The 18,267-nt window shown below is 53.9% G+C and overlaps 1 protein-coding gene across 20 annotated transcripts in view; it reads left to right on the top strand.

The window, feature by feature from the left end:
* The window catches only part of PTPRS (protein tyrosine phosphatase, receptor type S), a 152,324-nt gene that overhangs the window by 658 nt on the left and 133,399 nt on the right, over nucleotides 1–18,267 (top strand). The gene's annotated exons all lie outside the window — the stretch shown is intronic.

Here is an 18,267-nt window from a genome sequence, read left to right as displayed (position 1 = left end):
CCCCCCCCCCCTTCATCCTTCAACTGTAAACCCTCCAGACTTCTGGGTCTGATCCAACATAATTCTCTTGGAGGGTTTTTTTTTTTTCTAACTTGGGTATCATTGTCTTGGCATAGTAATTTGTCGAGTTTGGCTTTTCCATTGCAAGAACTGCTGCTCATCTGAACAAGCCTTTGCAGCCCTGCGTGTCCTGTACCCAGATGGTTGTGTCCCAGTTCAGTCCCAGCATCAACCAAAAAAGTAATTTTCAGTCTGCGTTGCCCTCTTGACATCACTTGATAAGAAGCTGGTTGGGAGGTGTGAGTTTCTTTAAACTTTATTTATTTTTTTAAAAATCTATGAAGCTTCTTGGCTCCCGTCCTCCCACCAGCTCTGGCGGGCAGGAGCGTGGCTCCCCCGCATGCCTGTGAGCAGCACACCCTGGAGCTTTTAAAAGGAGGTGCAGATCTTCAGAGGCATTTAGGGATGCTCTGCTTCGTCTCTGGAGACAAAGGGGTGATGATGAGGGTGACCACAGCCCAGCTCATGGGAGTGGGGCACACACCAGGACCCAACACTGGGATTTCACCCTACACCTGGGACTTGCTGGCCCCATTGGGGTTTTCTATCCCAGAAAAGCCAGACTTTACTGTATCCTAGTGCAGCCAGCCTGCCTGCTGTGGCCCTGGGCTATTTGGGACTCACCTGGGCTTGTGCATCTTGGCTTTGGAAAGCTTTGGAGGAATTCTGGAGCTCTGCTGCACGGACGTGGCCAGCGCAGAGACGTGGTGCTCAGCATTGCCCTCTTCCATGCGTTATTGTAGCTCGGAGCGTTGCAGTTTGAGCGTTGTCATACAAATAGCATCTCTTGTAACATCCATGCTCTAGTTCCTTGGCAACATTTGCACAATTAAGAGCTGCTCTAGATTAGAAAGCAGATCTCAGTTTGTCTAAACAGGTTTAAAAACCTATCAAATTAAAGTGGGCCAGGCGACTCATACAATGTGCACACCTAAATTGGTTTAACGTTTGCATAAATCAGATTAAATCAGAGCTGTGGGATGGTTTAGGTTTGGAAGCCTGTGGCTGTTTCTGCCCAGCTCCTTGAGGTCTCATTCTGCTGTGGTGTTGGGGCTGTTTTTGCAAAGCAGCAGCTGAATCACTTGTTTACAGCCTCCTTTTGTAGGTGATTGCTCTATATGGTGCTGGTTTACATCAGACCAGAGGATTGCAGTTTGGCTGGGACCTCTCAAGCAAGTGGGATGCCCTCACCTTCCTGGGGACATCCTAATGGAGGAGAAAACCTGAACGTCGAGCGGCTTTTAGTGGTGTGATCTGGGAGGTGGGTGGGAGCACGCGGGCAGCACGGCTGCAGGTAGGAGACCCGGATCATGGCTGGTGCAGCTGCAGCCATGGATTTGCAGCATGTGGTGGGTCCTGTGGGTGCTTTGCCACAAGGGTGTCTCTCTCCGAGGGGATTTTAAGCCCATTGAGGTTTGAGTAGCAAAGGATTTGCATGTGAGCCTACGTGGGGAGTGCTGTGCCTGTGGCCCTGCCTTTCCTGCTGCCGTCTCTCCGCGTCAGTCTTGGGGCATCTCAGATGTGGTCTGCAGGGCCGTGGCTGTGGGAAGGCATCTGGTGTCCTGCTTCTGAGTGTCAAGTCTCCCCTAGGTAGCCAGTCGAAGAGCACAACAGGTAAGCTGGTCTGCTCAGACTTTAGGAACGATTTGCTCTCTGAGGTGCTTGCTGCTGTGTTCCTGGGAGGTGGTGGATTCACATGCCTGATTGAGGGATGAATTGAGATACACCAGGTCCTAACTTCAGAAATGCCCTATTTTTACATAATGGTGCTTTCAGGGTGGTTTTTTTCCCCCCTTTCAACTCTGTGGGCAGTTGACACGTGATGCGATGCGGGGTTATGTGGGGTAACCACGTGCTCTGGGTGCAGAAGGCACAAGACGGGAGGCAAAGTGCTCTCGATCCCCTTTGCTTGCAGCCACCGAGCTGGGGTCGCAAATAGCAGGAGGGAGAGGGAGGGCACGGTGTGCTGGCTTCTGCGTGGCTTCTCAAAGTGCAATAATCCCATCTCGGGGAAAATAGCAGCTGTCTGAAATTCAGTATGTTGTCTCTGTGGTGCTTGGCTTATATCTCACCATCTCTCCCTCTGAGCCGTTGCTTAATTGTTTTCTTCTTTGTGGTGTCCCTGCATCCACATCAGTGTTGCGAGTAATTCTACAGATGGTTTAAATGTGAAAGGTTCTTTCCTTAAAAGTCTTGATCATGCATCCCTCCATTTTGCTTTTGTGAAGACAGCAGAGGTGGACAGACTGACTGCTTGCTGTGCTGCAAATTCACATGTGTGTGCATGCACGCAAAATCGGCAGGAATTGAGGATTCATTTTTTTTAAAACCAATTATCAGCTCTTACATCATCGAGTGTTTGCTCTGGTACCTGTGAAACGTAGATGGGTGCTGCTTCTGGCTTTGCACTGATCAAGGTTTCCCTCCTGCTGCTTCTTTCCTTTGTTTACCGTGTTGCTGTCACTCGCTGGCAGCGGCTTCGACTTTCCCTCCGTCGGCTGCAAAGGGTAGTTGGAAGCTGAGCAGCAGTTTCCAGTCGCCACGTGAAGTTCCCGTGTCACCCCCGACCGGGGCGGCTCAGGATATGTGAAAAGCAAAGGTGATGGGCAGGGCTGTGTCCTGCTGGCAGCTCCGAGGTGGGGGCCAAACCGTCCTTTCCTTCTCACCGGAGAGGACGTGCCTGGGATGGAGGGGTGGCCCGTGACAGGCAGGATTTGGTGTCAAAGCACATCAGAGGTGTTTCTCAGGATGCTTGTGGTTTCCACCAACAAATTGTCCCCTGGGATTGCTCCTGTCCCCTCCAGGCAGCTGGAGGGGTCTGACCTGCCCTGGGCAAGCTGGGAGAAGGGGAGGCCGGGGGCTGAGTGCCGCAGCCCAGCACCCACACCTGCAGGCAGGCACCCGGGGGCCACCCGGGAGTGGGCAGGTGGTGGCGGTGCCGTCTCCTGCCTCGGCGTGACCTGGCTGAGCTGAACACCCTGCCAAGGGCAGAGGGGTGCTGGTGCAGGAGCAGTGCAGAGGACTGGGTATCGTGGTGGACGATGCACAGGGTTTGCCCAGTGCAAACCAGTTCATCAAGCAACTGGTGTTTCTGTTCCACAGTCCCCGGCGTGGGGTGGCCAGCGGTGGCACAGACCTTGGCCATGTGACATTTTGCACTGGACAAACATGTGCCACGAGCAAAGTGATGCAGGAACCTCCCAGTTGGCTCCTTCCCTCCGAGTCGCCATTTTATTTTTCTTAAACGTTTATGTATAACTGTACACTAACCTATAAAAATTAGTTTAGGATGGCTGCCAAGAAAATCTCTGCAGTGCCTTGTGGGTAACTCCCTGAGAATTACCATAAAAGCTGTAGTGCCGAGGCTGCTGTGGCAGTTGTGAGGATGCCAGTCATAATGCTCTGTATTTAAAATTCAGATGAATGTGTAATGCATTCGTGTCTGGATTGCAGCAGCTTGTAGTGTTTCTGGTGTCTCTGCCCTGCGCGCCGCTGCACCCGCTCTTGCTTTCTCATGTCGTTTTGCGTTCTGCCAACGTTCTGCCCAATTGCAAAATGCAACAGGTAGCAAAACATGGGCTAGCCACGCTCGGAGGGAGAGTGGTTTCTGATAGCTTCCTCCCAGGAGGGACGAACCTCCTGCTTCCATTGAGCCGGTGGCAATATTTCACTTAAGGGAAAAGCCGCTCCATAACCCTTCCCCTCTGCATCCTGCACGAACGCCGTCCTGTTTCCGAGGGCACTCTATTTCTGGATGTGCTGAACGCCAGGACCTGAACTCGCTCGAGTAGATGAAACGTGGGTTGTCCCGATGCTCGGCGGAGCCTGTGCAAGGGGGATGTCTCGCTGCCGTGCTGGAGAAGGCTGCAGCTGTCTTGCGAGCGAGCCGGTTAGTGTTGCTGCTTCACTATGTGCCCTTGGAAATATGAAGTGCTTTTCTTTATCTGTTGCTGCTGTTTTTCGTCTGGAGCAGCGAGGCAAGGTGACTGCAGGTCTCCGAAGCGGAGCCTCAGTCGCGGAGCCGCTCCGTTTGGTGCGGGTGCTTGCCAGAAGGTGTTGCTGATCTTCTGCTGGGCATGATGGATCATTTCATTTAAATTTTCCTGAAATATAATATTCATCACAGTGTCAGTGTCCCACCTTCATTATAGCTTACCGATAAACATCTCTAATCGGAGAGTGATCTCTCCACCCTGCCAGAAGCCGCCTGGGGATAGTGAATACATTTTTGGAGCCAGGAGAGGGTGTCTTGGGGATGTATTCCTGCTCTCCCACCCCTGTCTGTGCATGGAGAGTCGCTTGCCTGGCTGATAAATAAAGCAAGAAACAAATCTCTTTTTCCCAGGTATATTGGTGGTATTTGTATGTGGCTGTTTCTGTTCAGGGCTCTAAAATGGTGGCAGTTTGGATGTAACCTGGTGTCCCTGTTAGAACCCCAAAGTGTTTTCTTGCCCAGGGATTTCTGAAGGGACCCCTGAATGCAGCCCCTGTCCTGTCTGCTCTCTGCCTGTGGCTGGGGGTTTAGGGCAGCACCCCAGTGCAGCTTAACCCCCACCGTGCCTCTTCCGCCCTGCGAGGGGTAAATCCCTGCTGCTGCCCTGGCTGGATTTTGGCAGAAGGGGCTGCAGCTCTACACCGGCTCTCCTGGGGTGCCGGGGTGGGGATGGCCCTGCGTGTGGCAAAGCATGTGCCGCGTACAGGCCAGATGGGCCATTTTACTCTTCTCCCCGTGGCGTCCTGAGCAAGTACAGGAGCGTGGAGGACCCGGCACCAGTCCTGGGAGCGGTTCAGCATCAGCAGGCTCTGTGCGATGATTGTGGGCTGATCTGGGGGGCTCGGGGCCCGAGCAGTGCTGCTCCCCTCCTTCCCAGCCCCCCTGTCACGCAGCTTGGCCACGATGGCCTCAGCTCCCCGCCCGGCGCGGTGGCCTCTGCGTCCCTGTGCTGCCGGCAGCTGGGGAGCATCCATCAAAGTGCTGCTCGTCTCGTTCCTCTCTTAATTGCTTCTGCTGCCAAGGAAGGGCTGCTGCTGTTTCACGGAGGGCTCTGCCTGCCGGAGCTGTGCCTCTGCCCTCCCCATCTGGCATGGCTGCATGGATCCATGTGTCCTGGCTCAGCTCAGCTCCCCGCTCCAAACTGAAGGTGACATCCGTTGTGCCCAGGATGGATTTTTATTTTTATTTTTTTCATCTGAGCAGTGGTGGGAGCTGGTGGCCGTCGGGACTGCTCCGCTTCAGAGAGACATTGGCTAATCGTCCTCTGAGCCCCTTTTGGGCAAGACCCCAGAGGTTTTTGGGAGCCAGCTCCTGATCATTTCTGGGGCTTCAACCTTTGGCATCAGAATTGAAGTGTGAATGCCCAGAAGCCTTGTATGGACTTGACCTCTTGGGCTGCTCTTCTGGAAAGGGCTTTCCTCTCCCTGCACCTCTGCTGGTGCCTCTGCTTCCTGCTCTGCATTTGACCCAGAACAAGCTGAATTCTCCTCTGGTTTGGGATTTCCTGTCACCTCTGTTCCTCTCTGGTGTCTAGGCCCTGAGACTCGCAGCCTATTTCTGTCCTGCTGCAAAACTTGTCAGGAGGAGGAAAGTTCCCCTGAATTTGGAATTGCTGAACACTGCCCGATGGCCCTGCTTTGAGACTTGCTCAGAGCCTGAGGAGGGCAGCCGAGCAAGTTCCCTGCTAATTCTTTCCTGGAAGGACTTGTTGCACCATGCTGATAAGAAGATTTGATTTTTTCCAGGAACTCAAAGCACAACTTGGCACCCTCAAAAGCTGAGGATGAACCTGCTGTCATTCTCTGAGCAGAGCTGGACACAGGGCAGGAGGTGGCGGCAAGGTCTGAGGATGAGCCATTGTCACTGTGTGTCCTTCTGACGTTATCCCACTTCCTCGGGGAGGAACGAGAAGAAAACTCCAGCCACCTGCAGCCCTGTCCTCAATTTTTAGTAGTCTGACCTGCAGAAGCCTGGTTGGTGCTGCGAGGTGGGAGCACTGATGATGTTTTTGACCCCTGGGGCTGCTCACGGACTATGTGCCCTAAAGCCTTTGCTGGTGGTCCCGTAAGGGGATCCCAGTGAGGCTGTCTGGGTTCTGAGAGCAACCACAGACCTCCGGTGCTCTCAGCATCTGCTCCCGAGCCGCAGGCAGCGGGACTACAGCTTCAAGGCTTTATCCATCCATCTCTCCTTCTGCAAAGCAGCTTGAAAATCCCTCGGCTGAGCAGCTGCCCTGGCAGGGCAGCACAAGCATCTCTTTGCTCCTCCTCCCGTTGGAAGTGACACGGGGGACAGCACCCATCCAGCAGCCCCAAGATGTCCTGACCTCCCAAAAATAGGTGTAAGGCTGCTCTGAAAAGAGAGATATGTAGGGAGGTGGAAGGGAACTGAAATGTTTCTTAGAAATAAGAGAGGAAGGTGCATAAAATATTTAATGGCTCTTGCAGCTCTTCATCCCGGCTGCCTTGGGGAGTGTGTTGTGTGGGTTGTGGGGGCTCAGTGGGTGCCCAGATGGGTGCCATAGGCCTGCAGCATGCAAGGGCTGGCAAGGAGCTGGATTTTGGGCTGGGTGAGGAGCAGCAAGGAAGGGATGAAGATAGGAGATGCAGTTTTTGTGCCCAGAGGTAAACACACCTGCAGCTGCCAGGGGTCTTCCTCATCTAGGTGTGTGCACGGAGCTGCGGGTGAGGACCCTCCAGGGACATCACCCCCTGACATTCCACCTCATCCCGTGCTGTAGTTACTGGACTGTCCCCCCTCATCGAGGAGGGTGACACGGTTTGGGTCTCTGCTGCGTGTCTAGGGGAGCTGGGGAACAGGACTGGTGAAGTGGCAGGAGCAGACAGGTCACGTCTGCGCTGTGATCAGGTACCTCCTCAAAGGGGTGAGCTTGTCGTGCACCTGAGTGCTGCGTGCTGCCGGCGCAGCCTGCGCCGAGCGTGCTGAGGAGGTGGGAAGCTGGGGGAGAAGTGCTTCAGCTCTTACCCAGAGCCCTTCTGCAAAACACTCTGCAGCAAGGCAGAGGGATGCCCCGGAGGGGTCTGTGCCCCAGAGCCACTGTCCCCAGCCCACGGAGCACGTAGGCTTGTATTTTGCTCTTAAAAACCACCCAGAGCTGGGCTGTACTTAGGCTGCATTGTCTCGTAACTGGATCTCCCAGCCCCATGCTTTGTTCTTGGCTTACCCTTGACTTTCTCCAGCATCTTGAGCGAGTCCTATACCTGTCTGTGCCTACATTTTTCATCCTCTGTTCTGACTGCTGCAGGACAGATGTTCTCGAGGCAGGGGCTGGCTGGCTGTGTCTCAGGTGCTGTTGGTCCCAGAGAGCCTTGCTCTCCTCCCAGCCCTATAAACCTTCTCCGGAGGAGCGTTTACAGGTGACTCAATCGAAGGCTTTTCTAGGAAGTTTCAGAGAAGCTTGTGACGCCAGATTCATGGTGGGTCCCCAGAATGCTCAGCTCTGTGCTTTAATCTTCAGAATAAGATTCAAGCAAGACTTTCAACTTGGATTGTTCTTCAAAAGTCACTTTATTTTAAAACCACATCTTTTCTGATTAGTCTTTTAGGAGGGAATAACCCCCATATCCTGAAATCTTTCTAACATAAATAACTGCCAGACTTGGGGTTAAGTCACAACACGGCTGTACTGCTTTCTCGGTGCCCTCTGATAAGGCAGTGCTGCAAGTGGTGGCATCGGATGGAGTCCTGTCTGTCCGTCCCTTTCTGTCTGTACATTCATCTCTTGGCTTCTCGTGCAGGAGCGGAACAGCATGGGCCTTTGGCACGCTTGTGCTTGCAGTTGGCTGATGCCGTGAGTGTGCGCTTGCTTGCTGTCAGGTCTCTCAACGTGTGCTTTGGGCAAGAGCTGGGAAAACCCACCTCGCTGCCAAGCAGCACCACTCCGGGGATGGTTTTCCTGCTTTGGGGAGGCTCTGGGGCAGGCAGGATGGGATGAGGCGGTGAGAGCGGGCGGCAGCAGACGGGTGCATGGGGGATGACGCCGGGTGCGGGAACAGCCTGTGTGGCTCGGTGGCGGAGGGGGCCGGTAGTCCCCCTGCTCGACTCCATGCCAGCTGCCCCCTCTCCGGCTGTGCCACTTTCCTGGCGGGGCTCCGTGCCGTGGCCGCCCCCTCCCAGGAGGGTGCGTGGAAGCTGTGGTGGAGCCCTGTGCCGTGGGAGTGGGAGCTCCCTGCTGCCACGGGAGAGTCCAGGCTCCGTCTCACCTCCACGAGTGCTGCAGCACTGGCCACGGGGCAGCTGCTGCTTAGCCAGGCTTCACCAAAGTCGTGTCTCCCTGTTCTCCACTCCTGGGTTCTGGCTGCCCACTGCTGCCTGGATCGGGCTTCTCCTGGCATTGCTTCTCTTGGTTGATTTTTCTCATGTGCCATGGAGGTAAACTGGACAAAAACCCCTGCTCCGCATCTTCTTGAGCAGAGAAGCCAGCTGTCCCTGCTGCTGGCACCAGGAATCATCTGGAGAATGTGGTAGGGCAGCGTGAGAAGCAGCTTTTGATCTCCCACCTGTACCTGCTGCGCTCTGGGATGGGAGTTTGACATTTTGGGACAGGACTGTGAAATCCCCGCGTGGGCTCCTGCGTTCCTGCATTGCATCACTATGCTGCTCTTCAGGCATTGCACTGAGCCTGAGACTTTGATCAACAGTGCAGCATCCCGCGGCCTGGTGAGAGGGATGGGAGATGCCGCAGCTGACCGCAGCTGTTGAACCCCCGTGAGTGCGGGTGAGCAGAGATGCCTTTTGGGGCAGCAACATGCCTGACATAAGGCTGGGGCTGATGCACAGAAACCTGCAGCAGCTCATCTTCTCCCCAGCCTCCTGCAATTAAACACGCAACTGGAGCAGTGTCTGTGTCGAAGCTGCTGGCGGTGGGTTCTGTGGCTCTGGCCCTGGGGACAGACACCAACCGGTTTTGTTTCAGGAGCTTTCATAACTTGCATAGCTGGGCGCCGTGCCGCGGGGTGTCCTGTTCTGCCTCACGGCTGGTATCGGCCAGTCTGTAACTGTATGTTCCCAGCAGTAAATTCACCCACTGGGGAGGTCTCAGGTTTCCTCCCAGCTGGAGGGGTGCCTGGGAGCTGCAGCACTTGCTCTCTTCCCCACAGTGTGACCCGGTGGGGAACACAGCCTGTGGCCTCTGCAACTGGCTCCTGCTGTGCTGACGCAGCTTTTGGGTCCCTCTGGTTTGGGGACGGGGTGCGCTGCGCATCGCTTGCAGGATAACGCAGCAGAAACCCTTCCCACATCCCTGCTCTGAGACCCAGCTTGGGGGAAGCAATGGTGGTCGTTGTGTGGTTCACTGGCACATGCCAGAGCTTTCCTGGGGGGACACGGATGGGCTCTGCTTCTGTGTCCTATCCCAATGGCAAGATGCCCTAAGTAGTCCTAGGAAAATCCCTTTGGGTTTGTTCACTGTTGCTTCTACTGGCAGCAGTAAAATGGAGCAGCAGCATCCCGGGGGCTGTGAGGCACCTGGGAACCAGGCTCTGGCTCCACTGGGTAGAAGCAGCTGCCTGGGGCATTGCTGGGGCTCTGGGCAAGCCTTGTCCTACAACCAAACCCTTCAGGGGTATGAACTCCTGCCCTTCTCTGGGGAGAGATTTGCAGTGGATTTTCCGCTCTGTTGTGGGGCAGCCAGCAGCGTGGCTCTTTCTCGGCTGTTGGGGCAGATCTGCCATCATGCTTGTTGGTGATGCGAGGGCTTAGCTAAGCATCGTGCCTGTGTTTTTTTTGCCTTGGATGAGCGCAGGAGCAGAACGAGCCCTCTGTTCCCTGTGGTGCTCAGAGCGAGCTGGGGAAGCTCAGGGAAATGCGATGGTTCCAGCTGGACCATCAGTTGAGAGGAGTGTGATGGAGGGTTTTGGCACCAAGGAGAGCGAAAGGGGCTTGTTTGCAGTCACGAGTGGGTGCTTGTGCTCCAACTCTGGTCATTAACATCCCTCTGTGCTCTGCTGAGAGCTCGTGGGACTGGGAGCACTGGGCTTGTAGGTGGGGAAAGCACGGGCTGACGTTGCCCTGTCCCCCTTCCCTTCAAGCTGAGCAGGGGTAGCTCTCGGAGAGCTTCTGACCTTTCCAGCTTCGTGCCCTCAGCTGCCACCAAGTGACACGGTGACATTTCACGTCTTGAATGTCTGAGCAATTTCATAAAGAAAAAACCAGCAGAAATGAAATGCTTTGGCTTTTTGTGTCCGACAAATTGGATTTGTTAACCTGAAGCTTCACCTGTCAGCTGGCAGGGCCCCTCTGCAGCCGGCGGCTGATGGACAGGGTGGGAACAGGAGGGAAAGCGTGGCTGGGACGTGGGGAGGAGGAGGGAGTTATGTGTAATATTTGCTGCACATTTCTGGAGGTCTTTCTGGAAGAGATGGGTCTTTGCATCAGGAGTGGGACAGCTGAGCTACTGGTGCTGCAGCCCAGCCTGGTCGAGGTGGAAATCGCTGTTTCTCTCTCCCAAGCCAGGAAAGCAGAGTCTTTACCTGCCTCCATCCATTAGGTGATGCTGCCATGTGCTGGATTACCCCAGTACGCTACGGTGGCAAAACAAGATCAGTGCCATTGCCTGCACCACGCAGACTGCAGCCCACACCCGGGCCTGTTTGGACAGGGCTGCGCTGCCTGCGGGTGCGTGTCACTGCCAGGCTCGGCGTGCACGGCCCTGGGCACGAGCCCGTCGTGTTTGCACCGAGCACAGGCCTTGGTCGCGGGGGGGGAGGCAGGCACTGGCCCGGGCATGACTCGACGTGCAGGGTACAATTGCACGGGACCTGCTTTTAGGGAGCATGCTGCGTGTGGCTTGTGTGCGCTGCGTGTGTGTGGCAGGTGGAAGATGCACCCTGGGGTCCCTTCTGCTCTCCCCGGGGAGTGGGAGGAAGCGTGTGTGGAGGGAGAGGTCATTTCCTCTGCTTTCGGGCTCTGTTTGGACTTAATGCAGTTTAACCCTGCTCTGGGGATGGGCTCGAGGAGTCCTGGGTCCCTGGAGAATTGCAAAGTCACTTCCTTTCCTTCTTTTTTACGAAAGAAAAAAAAATGGCTCTCCGTGAAGCAGATGGGAGGGTGTGTGGGGGGGAGCCAGCCACCACTGCCTTGGGACTTTGGGGACCCTGCACCAGCCTGGCGATGCTGGCAGCACTGGAGCTGGCTGTTCTCGCTCTCAGCCCCTGCGTCCCCTCGGCCGTGGCACGTTGCTGCTGCAGCCCCCTCCATCTGCACCATCTTTCTCAGCTTTGCTTTTCCCCAACAGTGGTTCTAAGTCCTTGGCAGATCCCTTCCTGCCCACGTGGTCCTTGTGTCAGCTCGCAGCCTGCGTTGGGGTTTTGCAGGTCTCACTTGGCTGCTCAGCAGGCTCCAGTGTGGGATGGCTGCAGGCTCTGGAAGACTCTCCAGCGCTGCTCATATGGAAAACACTCTCAGTAACCACAAAGAATGGAGATGGTGCTTAAAAAAACACACAAAAAAGGTCATCTGTAGGGGCCTACAGGATGGGGATATCGAAGCTGCCTTGTGTAACTTCTGCTGGGGTTGTGTGACTTGAGAAGCTCCTTCCCCTGAACCTCAGGAGTGTCTTTACGAAGCAGAGCTGTGGAGGGGACATCCTGTCCTGCGGATGTCATTGGATTGGATGCTCCCTCTTGCCTGCGCAGCCCCACCCGGAGATCACCCCCAAAACACCTGGCTGACAGCAGTGGCGTTTCCTCATGAGGGCTGATTAACCTGTTTTTCAGTCTCAGAGTCCTTGTGCATCAGCTGCTGCTTTGGGCATTTCCCGTGCGCCCAGAGCAATCCCATGGGAGGACAAAACACAAACGCTGAATCTCCTGTATGAGCAACTGCGGCCGCTTGGCCAGGAGAGGAGCTCCATTTGCAGTGGGGATGTGGGTACCTGAGCTGGCCCCAGCTCACTGCTGACCTCAGAGAGCTCCAGAAGGGCTCAGGGATGTGGCAAACGTCTTGCTGAGGTGTTAGAAGGGTGTTGGAGGACTCAGCAAGGTGCTGCAGCACAACAAGCCTGTGCCTGGTATCTCCCGTGGCTTTGCTTTTGCAAGAGAACTGTTAGAGGGAGAAGCACCTTCCAAGGTTGTTTGGTTTCCAGTGTGCTCATTGCAGGTTTTTCTGTCCTAACATCACCCACGAGATCCACCCCCACCCTGAGCGAAGGCCAGGGGCTGCATTTGAGGCTGAGGTGCCCAAAACCCTCCCTGGGCTTCACACAGACCAGAGCTCAGGCACAGTGGGCAACGAATCCAGCAGCATCACCAGGAATGTGGCTGCCAGAAGAAACCCAATGGAGCGGAAAATCCCTTTATTCAGTTTGTCTGTCTGAAGTGCAAGTGGGAGACTTGGACCTGGCTTTTTCCCAACATGAAGAAAGGGTCTGAAACCCTCTGCCCAGGCACCCGTGCCATGTGTGTGGCACATCCTCCCAGCTCCATTGCCTCGACTTGAGGATTTGATGCATCCTGCTGTTTAAAAATAAATAGCTAGTTATTTTGGGCCAGGGAGGCAAACAAATCAACAGGCCAGTGATTTCTTCAATCATCCTGCATGCTGCACAGGGGAAAAATTAATAAAGTACCTGCCATCCCCAGAAGCTATTTGTTAAAGCCAACGATAATGATGGGCAAAATTGAGTTCCTGCTTATGACGGGCTCACTCACAGTCCTGCAGTCCCGCTCCCTCTCCAAGGCGTTGCTGATCCTGAAGGTGCCGTGGTGGGAAAGGAGATACCGATTTGCAATCTGATGTGAGCTTTTCCAGCGTTGGGAAGAGTGGCACGGGGCACTCCAACCTCTCTGGGGACTTGCCTGTGCTCTGAGAACGGCGTCCTTTTAGGTGTTTTGGATTCGACCAGAAATCTAGATTATCCGTGGAGTTGCTGTCCTGTGGTTGTTGCCCATTTCTTGGTGAATTTGAGGCTTTTCAGAGGAAACTGCTCCTAGTGTGTGCCTGGTGGAGACCACCACATGCGGAGGTGGTTGTTGGAGGACGGATGATCAGGAGCAGGCTCCGTTCCCTGCTTTTCTGCAGATTGTAGCAATGTTGGTTTTCCAGTTCATTCCTGAACGTTCTCATCTGTGAAATGGGCACACGCAGAGCTATCCTTCGTCATGAGCTCGGGACTCACCTCATTGTGAATTCATGAGGTTTTCACAAAACAACTATGAACTTCAGAAGGCCAAACTTTCCTTGGGCTACTGATAACTTGCTCAAAGACGCAGCCAACATTACCTGGCTCCTTAGGGCTATTGGCTACTCTATGTTTGCCCTTCAAAGGTTGACCAAAAAAAACTATAGGTTTCTGACATTGAGAATAAAACACTGCACCATGGGAGCATCCTCCTCCTCCTAATGGTGTAGAAAGGATGAAGGAGCATTCTCATTTCTGGGTCTCGTCACTGCAGGGCAAACCCCCATGGGCACCCAGTGTGTTATCTCCGTTCAGTAGCATCCAAAATACTCTCTCTACAGCCTTGCAGTAGGGACATCCACAGCTCATTGCAGTTTTGGGGGGCTGCCATCCAGCTGCTGCTGTTGGGTTTCCTTGAAGCTTTCCTCCTGGCCAATTTATTTCAGGGGTATTTCATGCCAAAGATGATAACGGTGCAGGAGCTCACATCAAGAGAGATGGAGAGTTTGTCCAGCAGGGAAATGGGGCTGTTTATTTACTGGTTGAGTACTGTGTGTGTCTTGCATTGCCTTGGTGGAATATTAATGATGTAAACATCAGGTTAAAGAGCCATGAGTGTAAGAGCCAACCCCAAATATGCCGCTGTGGAGGCCAGAGGGAAAGCTGAGCAGGTGAACGCTCATATCCTGCAGCTTGAGTGGACAGAGGCTTCTTGAGAGATGACTTGAGAAGAAAAACCTTTCTGCCCCCAAGTTTGGGTAATGGTCTGTCCTTAACCTTGTCCGTAGAAGTCCTTTTGGCATCAGGGAGGCTGAAGGCAGTATTTGCTGCTCCATGTTTTGGGGTTTTTTTGTGGTGAATATTCTCCTCCCCCACAAAATACCCCCCTTTGGGCTGCTTTCACGTTCAAAGCCAGCGGAATGCAGCTCCTCCTGCTAATGAACCTTTGTAGGCTGCCCCAGCTTGTGGGTGGCTGTGGAGAGCAGATCTGGGTTTACCTCGCTGCTGGTGAGGCTTTGGGAAAGAGGGGGGGAAAGTCCCTTCGGAGTTTACTGTTTGCTGTAAGAGATGTGGGCTCCATGGCTGGCGTTAACTGGGGAATGTGGCCGTCAGATGGCACAAAGTGGCCCTTGAGCTGAAGGTGCTCCATGATGGTGGCTGAAACTCCCAGCCCACTTACTGGATGGCTCGTGGGTCCTGTCGTGGCACCAATGAATATTTAAACTGAGAGTTTATCTGTGTTCAGAGCACTTCAAGAGAGTGCAGGTTGTATTTTTAAGCTGCTGGGAGCCCATGGGTGGAAAGGACCTGTGGTCAGTGATGTCTCACCGTGGCGAGGCAGCAGCTGCCCCTTTCCAGTTGGGTTAGTTTTGGGGCTCCAGGTTCCTCTGTACCTGTCTCTGCATCCTGCACCTTCTTTATAAGTAGAGCAATACATGGCCTTTTTCATGGAAAAAACGTTAGTCTGCAGTGATGGGAAATGAACTAGAATTTCACTGCTCTTGGAGGAACAGAGAGATGATCTGGTTCGTGCTGAAAGCAAGCAATGGCTTGAGTCCGAAGTCCTGTCCTTAGGCTCTTGATGTCTGTTTTCATCTCAAGGTGGTGGGTCTGAGGCTGGATGACCCCAAGGGACCATCTCTTGAGGGCTGGGAGGAGCCGACCTCCCCTCCAAAGTGTGGGTTGTGTTGGGGCTCCAAGCTGCTCCCACCCCAACTCGCGGGGACGTCGCCATGGATGCTCTTGATAAGACCGTGTGGCAGGCACTGCGAGCGGCTCGGGCCTTCCCTGGCACAGAAAGGACAAATTAAATAAACATGCCTGATTGCTTAAACATTTGTTTTTTAAATTAACAGCAGCTTTTTTATATTAAAGTATGTGGATATGCTGCTGGGGAACACTTTAGCAAGTTGTTTTTTGTTTTGTTTTTTTTTCTTCCTGGTGCTACTTTTCCAGAGTGATTCCTGATTTAAAAACCAAATGCAAAATGCAGGCCAAGTTTGAGGTTTAAACCTGTAAAAGATGTCGATGGGAAGAAACTGCACTGCTTGGAGTTATGGGGGCCCTGTTTGGATGCGTGATGAGACAGGCCTTGAGGGCAGCGGTGTTTGCAAATTGTGCCTTGCAAGTGCTGGGGAATAAGGTCTATGTATAGCTCATAAGGGGCTCCATGAGTGTCCACAGCTTCCCGGGAAAAGTTTTAGTGGTCCATGAATTGTCAGAATGTTGAGATCTCCTGCAAGGGGGTGTTTAGAGATACGCTGTATTTGGGAAGGTAATTGAGTGCTCGCAGGGACGTGGATCTGCAACCCGTGAGCCGGGCTTGGGGACCAGCTGGGCTTGGGTTTGGCACCTTCCCCTACACGTGTGGCACGGTGAGTGACCCTGTGCTGAGCTCCTCCCTGCCTGTGTCTCTGGGTTTGTTTTTACTCTTTGGTCTCTGTCCTGTTTAGATGTCAAAGAGACAGCCTGGTGTGATGGTTACAGCTTCTTCGGCATTACAGGATAAGGGAGTTTTAGATGCTGCTCTAATAGTAACCAAGATTGCTAAATAGCATCTCTGGGAAAGCAAAATGCAGCCAGAGAGACGCTAATGCTTCAGATTGACCTTGCATGAAGCATGTGGGGGTTTTGCTGATTCCATAGGCTGCTATCAGTTTCCTAAAATAGCATCTGTCCAAAAAATAACACCAATAACTGAGCAAGAATCCCTGTGTGTGTACCTGTGGGAGTGCTGTCCCCGCCGGGCCTTTCCGGGTGTGGTGGCATTGAAGATTAAGCTGTGCTCCTGCAATTTTAGGAAAAAAAAAAAACACAAAAAAAACAGAGTTCCCACAACCCCGCTGCTTTTTGTGTCATCCCCTCAGGGTTGCAGCAAAGCTCCTAGCAGCTGCCTTGGGGACCAGCCTGGCTCGGGGGAGCCCGCAGGATGGCCCTGGGCTGGCGCTGCTCCCTTTCCCTTTGCATGGACCCCAGGACGTGTCCTTAATTTTTTAATTCATGGATGCATCCCGTGTGAGCACAGCTCCATCTCAGCAGCAAGTGTCCATGCAGGATCGGGGCTTCTCCACAACCTGAGTGGGGAAGGGAATGGGGAGGGCAGATGCTGCTCCATGCCCTGGCTCTGTGCCCTTCCTAAAGACGACCAGCAGTGGGTTTTGTTGTTGATATTTTGGTTTTATGTTTTAAAGGTTTAATAAATGGAATTAAATACTGTGAAACTTAAGGTAATTAAATGTGGAAGCAGAAGGAAAAAAATGTAAAGCATCCTCTCCAGGAAACTAATAGGCTCCATGCTTCCTTATCTTAATGATTTTCATAATTTAGCTGAATGCAAAGATAATGGATCCGATGAACCTTTCTGGAGCTAACTTTAGATTTAATGGGCTTCTTGCTGGGGAGTGGGGCGGGGGCAGGTGCAATCAATGCGCTTAAGGAGGGAGATAAGAGCAAGAGAAGCTGAAATAAACAGCCAAACAGGTTTTCCGAAGACTTAAAAGTTGCTGTGTGTCCACACTGAGTGCTCTCTCCTTCCCACCTGGAATTAACCTCGGAAATCATTTTTAGAGGCCACGTGATTTCCTCTGGCTCGGCCACACCGGCGCTGCCAGCGGGTTTTGCCTTTTCTGCACAACCTCTGACCCTCCCTGGGATGAGGGAGCCACAAAGCTGGGATCATCTGCGTTAATCTGGTCTCATTGAGGCGGGATCAGTGAAACCACCTCGCAGATTCACTGTATTATGGAGCAGATTGAGGGACTTAGAGAGCAAATTTAATAAATATCATTTCGATATTACTTGGCGGAAAAAAAAAAAAGTATCCACTGAGCGGCTGATGTTGAAGCACCCTGGAAAGGGCAGTTAACAGGGACATGGTGTGTTTGAAGAGCTGAGAGAGAGGGAGTGGGGACAATGCTGAATATTGAGGTGGAGTTGGGGGGGACAAGAGGAGAGGACATCTCTCAGAGCTGGGCTGGGCCAAGAGCTGCCTCACAGTGGCACGTGCAAAAGCAAGTAGGGCTGGGTGTGCTGGGGGAAGGGGGGAAACGTGGATGTTTGCGAAGGAATGGAGGTGACGCAGCGCAGGATCTGCACCTTTGGTTCCTCTCTGGTGCATTCGCGAGTCTCCTGCTGCCTCCGTGGCTCTGTCGGCAGTTGGCATGACCAACGGGCAGCGTAGCTAGTGGCTCTGGAGGCGGTGGCCGAGCTGGCTTTTTTTGCAGCTGGATTTTTGAAAGTGGTAGCTGCCACATTGGTTTATGGCTGCTTTGTGTCAGGGGGGTGGCACGGTGCGGTGCCACATCCAGGGTGGCTCTGCCATGTCCAGATGTGGGGCTCTGGGCATCCTGTCATGCCTTCTGAGTCTCAGGGCTCCCTGTAATTCCCAGTGGAGACTTCGAGCTGTGCTCTGACATGCTTGAAGCCTTTTTGGGAGCTTTCCAGTGGAAGAAGCAGAGCTGCTCTAACAGGCCAAGGGCACAAGTGGGGGGACATGAGGTGGGTGCAGGCACTCCGGGTGCCCAAGCGCGACCCGGGGAGCTGGGCAGGGAGCAGGTGCTGTGCCTGTGCTGCGATCCACACTCCGTGCCAGGTCCTGCTTGCAGATGGGGTCTTCTGCCCAGCTGCAAACTGAGTGGTGCAGCCAAGCAAAATCCTCTCCATGGGGCCCAGGGAAGTTTCTAGCTACGGGGGAAGAAGGAAAAGCAATTTCAATGGGAAAGCCCAAACCCTTTCTTCTAGGGTTGCACAAGGTTTTGGCTGTGCCGGGGCGCGGGGACGGGTGCTGCTGCCCGCTGCCTCTCGTGGGAAGCGTGTCTGGATCATGCACCTTCCCAAAACGCTCCGGCGAGGGCAGCGCGCCCGTCCCGCGCCTGCGCTGGGGACCCGCAGCGGAAGGTGCAGCACTCGCAGCCAACAGGCAGCCGAAGGGGCTGGTTTGTCTTTGTCCCCAGCAGGACCCCCTGCCTGCTGGAAAAACACTTGGGTTAGAAGAAATGTATGACCTCTTGCTAACCCCCTTCCCTTTCCCCTCTTGCGCTGCAAGATTGTTAAAAAGAAGGGGGGGGGGGGGGGG

This window comes from Athene cunicularia (assembly GCF_003259725.1).
Source record: "Athene cunicularia isolate RWA chromosome 28 unlocalized genomic scaffold, athCun1 chr28_part1, whole genome shotgun sequence".
NCBI lineage: Eukaryota > Metazoa > Chordata > Aves > Strigiformes > Strigidae > Athene > Athene cunicularia.
Note: the sequence above shows the minus strand (reverse complement) of the source record. Positions and strands in the feature narration are given on the sequence as shown.